This window comes from Dermacentor albipictus, chromosome 3, assembly GCF_038994185.2.
Source record: "Dermacentor albipictus isolate Rhodes 1998 colony chromosome 3, USDA_Dalb.pri_finalv2, whole genome shotgun sequence".
Lineage (NCBI taxonomy): Eukaryota > Metazoa > Arthropoda > Arachnida > Ixodida > Ixodidae > Dermacentor > Dermacentor albipictus.
The window spans coordinates 147,297,052-147,302,874 of NC_091823.1; positions in this window are offsets into that span (position 1 = coordinate 147,297,052).

A 5,823-nucleotide genomic window follows, 5' to 3' on the forward strand; every position below is an offset into this window, starting at 1 on the left:
AATCAAAATTGCAACTTTCATTTCGCATGCCAGAGATAAAGGTAATATACCGAGACGACAGAACAGCATGTCAGTATTATCATGTGGGCTTGTGTATGTCATAATGCGCAAGGCCCTTTTCTGTAACCGAAAAACGGGATCTATGTATGTTTTATATTTGCTTGACCATGATTCAGAACAATATGTGATGTGACAGTGAAATATGGAAAAGTAAACAACTTTAAGTACGCTAAGGTCAAGATATTCCCTGCATTTTATTAATAAATAGCAAGCCGAAGCTAATTTCGCGCATATACTAGCTATATGTGGTCTCCAGTTCAAGTTGCAGTCCAATAATACCCCTAAATATTTTATGTGATCGAGCTGTTCTATTGTTCCACCTAGAAGGTGAATTTGCATGCCAATTGTGTCACCCCTGGAATAACGGGAGTTGAATACTATGTATTTTGTCTTATCTCTGTTAAGTGTTAATTTATTACAAGCAAACCAAGTTGATATGTTAGATAACTCGCTGTTTATAGTGTTCTGCAATATTCCAGGAGATTTACCTGAAAATAATAGCGTGGTATCGTCAGCGTACATGATACATTTTGATGACTTTAGTATTGTTGGGAGGTCGTTTACATACAGCGAGAACAGTATGGGCCCCAAAACTGATCCTTGCGGAACTCCTGTGACTATAGTAGTATACTGGGAAACAAAGGAGCCAAATTTTACATATTGTTTTCGACCATTTAGGTAGCTTGAAAAGAGGTCCATTGTCATTTCGCTAAAACCATAAGTTCGTAATTTTTTTAGAAGTATGGAATGACAGACCGTGTCAAATGCTTTCTTTAAATCTAAAAATAATCCTACGGCAATCTCGTTTTTGTGTAGGGCTGTGTTTATACTCTGGGTTAATTCTAACACTGCTGAAGACGTTGATCGATTGGCTCTAAATCCATGTTGGCAATCTGTTAGAAGCTTGTTTTCGTTTAGGTAGTGCTTCAGTTGAGCCGCGATTACCTTTTCAAATACAGTATTTATTATGCTAAGCACAGAGATAGGCCGATAGCTTCCCGGGTCATTGACGTCACCATTTTTATATATAGGAGAAACTCTTGCTATCTTTAATATATCAGGGTATGTGCCTCGACTTATACAGTTATTAATTATTTTAGTGAGTACTGGCACAAGAATATCCATATTGTCTTTCAATGCTTTTACAGTAATGCCATCGTGGCCAGTAGCTTTGTAGCAAGGCATGCCTGATATAATTGAGGTTATGGTATGCTCGTCCACTTGAACCAAGGAAAAACATGCATGGATGATGGGGCAATCGACATTGCTTTCAGTAACTGGAATACGCTCCGCTAGTTTTGGGCCAATGCTAGTAAAATACGCATTAAAAGTGTCGGCGCACTTGGCATCGACATGTTCAGGAGCGATTGGTTTTTTATTTGGTTTATCAATTACTGCTTTTATAATTTCCCACATTTTTTTGGTATTGCCTTGTGCTTGTTTTATTAGGAATGCGTTGTATTCTTTTTTCCGCCTCCGGATAACAGCTACTACGTGGTTACGAGATATTCGATAATTTTGCAAATAATAGGTGTTATCTCTATGTTTTTTCCATTTTTGGTACCACCAGTCCTTTTCTTTTATTGCTGTAAGTATGGTGTTATTCATCCATGGGCACAAAGGTTCCTCGTATTTGTTTTGTTTATATGTGGTACTCTGAGATATCATGTGGGCTAATGCATTTGTAAAGTTTGCGCATTCGATATGAGAGTCACTGCTAAATTCATCATGAAATTCCTTTTCTTTAATTTTTTGTCGCAGTATTTTGTAATTAATCCTGCGATTTGCCAAGGTAGTCTTTTTTGCAATGGTATTATTTGCGCTGTGTAATAACGCAAAAATAGGGCAGTGGTCCGTGAGACTCGTATCGTATACGCCAGAACGTATGTTATCACTGTTGCACAATACATGGTCTATAGTTGTGGATGCACTTGGTGACAATCTAGTAGGTTCTTGGATTGTATTTTTGAAGTTGTATGAATCCAGTAGGTGCGTGTATTCACAATTCGTGTCTTTGCTCATACCAATGTTAAAGTCGCCAACAATAGTGATGGTACCATAGCTCTTACTGCTTAGGGTGGAAAGGATAGATTCCAACGATTGATAAAAAACGGGCAGACTCGAGTTTGGTGGCCGGTATATTGTACCAACAACTATGCGTGAATCTAAAAGAACAAAGAGAGATTCAACCGTATTGTTACTTATTTCAGTATTGGTGATTATCCTAAAGGGTACTGTCTGCGTGATTAGTAGAGCCACTCCACCCCCACGAGATACTGTATTCCTGGGATTGCTTACAAGACTGTATCCCGGAATGGAGATGTGCTCACCTTCTTTTAACCAAGTTTCCGTTAAGCCAATTACATCAAAGGTAAAATTATGCTGTGCTAAAAAGGAACACAATGTATCTTTGTTTCTTCGAAAACTTCGAATGTTACAGTGAAGTATCGATATACCCTGGGTTTTGTGGAATTCCCGTTCAACATCACGGATTGAGAACGCCATGATTGGTGTGGCAAGCAAGACTTAGCACTAGAGGCTCTAAACTACCATTTTCAGGTCGTCTTCAGAAATGATGTGCAAGACACGAGAATTCTCGGTTTTCCGCATTAGAATTTTGGCCTGCGATACCCATACATACTTCCAATTTTTCTCTCTTCTCGCTTGGCGAGCTTTTGCGAGAAGAATCTTATTCTCTTGGCAGAGGTGTTCATTAATGAATATGGGCTCATTCTTTTGGAAGCCAAGGGCTGATGTAGACAATCTCTCTTTCTTGGCATTCTTTATCATTTTGTCTCGGACTGCAATGGATGTAAACCTTACCAAAATATTCTGTTGAGCCTTGTTTTTGGTCGGAACTCGATGCACTACATCGATATCTTCGGTACGAAGTTCCATCTTCAAGCAAGTCGCTATGTTTTGCATAATGTCTGGCAGCGATTCGTCTGCCGACACTGGAACATTTCGTATTTCCAAGTTGTTTCGACGACTGTACTGCTTGAGCTCGATTATTTCCTGTCGCATTTCCCTCACTTCCCCCTGCAACTGGTGCACATCGCCAATAATACTAGCCTGCTGGTGTTTCACTTCTGATAGTTCGCGGTGCACGTTGTGCACGTCAGTCCTTAGTTGCTCAAATGTCCTATTCATTACATCCATTACAAACGTTAATTATTTCTAAAGATTCATCCAAATAAGAAATTCACCAACTAGGAAAAGATGTGCAGCGTGTGGATTAACAGCTGCTGTTAATGTGTTCCCTACCGCCAAGTGGTGTGAATCCGTAGGTGTGGCCGTAAAAAAAACAGAGAAGATACCTTGGCTAGCCGTCAGAATTTAGGATCAACATATGGCGTCACTCATTCGGTGCAGTTGCTTTTAATGCGCAGCATTCTTTGGCGAGTACCCCAGCAATTTGGTAGCAAAATCGTGCAAAATCGTGTCTCTAACGCCAAAAAACTTAACGCATTTCCCACATGAATACATAGGTCTTCATTAAAAGGGTTCGGGTGGCTAACTTGAAATTGGAAGTGGCATCAGCATAAATTTGGGCGTGATACAGGGATGGACCAAGTTGAATTTAGTAGCAATATGGGAGTGGCCCTAGTTAAGTTTGGAGTGAAATGGTAATGAGCCAAGCTGAATTTTAGGCTGATATGGGGGCGGCCCAACCTAAATTTGAGGTGATATAGGGGTGGGTAAGCCTAAGTTTGGGGGAATATGGGGGGTGGGCCAGCCTGTATTTGGAGATGATACGAGGGTGGGAGAACCTACATTTGGGGGGGGGGATATGGGGGGTGGGCTATCCTAACCATGGGGATGATATAGGGCTGGGCGAAGCTGAATCGGGGGTGATATGGGGTTGGGCTAACTTTAATGTGGGAGTGGTTTGCGGTGGGCCATCCTAAATTTGAGGTGATAGAAGGGTGGACTAGTCTAAGTTTGGAGCTGATATGGGGGTGGGATAACCTAAATTTTGGGATGCCTCGACTCGAAATTTGGAGGAAGATTTATGGAAATTCGTGCGTAGACCAACTCGAAAATTAGGGGTGGCCCAATTGAAATTTGGGATTGGGCCAACTTAAAGTTTAAGGATGGGCGAAAAGAAAATCGGGCGTGGCCGACTTTAAAATTGAGGGTGGGCCAATTTAAATTTGAGTGTGTGCCAAGTTGAAATTTGGGGGTGGGCCTACTTAATGTTTGGGGTAAGCCAATTCAAATTTAGGGGCCTGTTTACGAATAGTTAGACAACACCAGTGGTCTTTCTGCATATTTTTCATCATCGCAAAGTACGTATATTAATAATTGTTACCCAATACCCTTCAAGGTGAGCTACCACTCGAGCCTTCCCAGCCCGCTTGAGCTAATAACGTCACAGGAGTGCTCTCATCGTGACGACTGCGACGTTCAATGTGGAGATACACAAGAACAAATCGCAGACCGAGCTGACCATTTTCACACCAATGTCATCGCTAGCACTACTCGCTCGTGCTGGACGCAACACAAGCTTACAACAATCATAATTCAACTTTCAATCGCACGCTAGTCGACACGTTCTCAGTGCACAATTTCGTCAATCATCTGGATAGGAACCTTGCTGGATGTTTTACTGTTATGTTGCGTCGTTTTTCACGAAAGCCTTCTCCCGCAAAGAGAATACATTTTTGAGATTGACGGGGCAAGCTAGTATATAACTCATACGAAGAAAATGTATAAAGGGTTATAATGATTTTTAAAAAAATATGTATAAGTAAATAAGATTTCAGACGGTATTGTTTTGACCGGGCATGAAAACGATTTTTTACCGCCTGTCACATTGCTTTGACCGAAAACCTAATCATTCTGCTCAAACGTGTTGCCCCAATTCTGCTGTGTAGTATTGTATCACTACTACTGTTGCCCCAGTACTGTGTACTGTTGTTGATATTGTAGTAATGTGGAGTTTTCCTCTTCATAAGAGGACAAAAAGCAAAAAATATTACAGATAGTAGCTAAGCGCAAAGTACATTGGAAGATCTGAAACCAGCAATTATTTTTAATTTGCGGGTTGGTCTTCTCCGGTGGTAGATCGCTGTCCGATAACTTCGACGAATTTTGTTTGTGTGCAATTGCAGCAAAAAAAAGATACTACCATTTCATCGCCAGGACCTTTATGCCCTCCACACACACAAGAAGGACACCAGATAATTGACACTGATATTGTTTTGCTAATTTCAGTGTAGCGTGGTGTCTGCGCACGGAGTATTTTCTTAGTATCAGTCCAGTGTTAGCAGTGAGAAGCAGTTCGGTCTACCATCCCCATGAGGGCATACTAGCCATTGTAGCGCTTTATTCTAGAACAAGTGCTATAAACTTGGTGTACTTTGTCCTTTCTGCAAGTCGTCTATCCATTCTGTTATGGTGACCATCAACGTTGTGTCCGTCAGGCCTCCTCCTCATTTTAGCTTCACCATCGCGGGAGTGGACAGAGAAAGGAAGCTTTCTTCACAATCAGCCCCAGCGGGTTTCCACCAATCGGAACTGCTGCAATTTTCGTTCAGTGGCTGGGCATGCTAACTACATTCTTAGTTTCACAATGGCTAGAGCGCGCGGAAGAAGTAGAGCTTTATTCGCTATCACTACCACGAACCCATGTCAATGCAGATATAAGTACGTGCAGGGGCTGGGCATACTAACTTCTGCGCTACCACCTGCCGCCGCCACCTCAGATTTTCTATGCATACCTGCTTCTTGTTTTCATCGCAGAGGCAGGCAGGACAAACG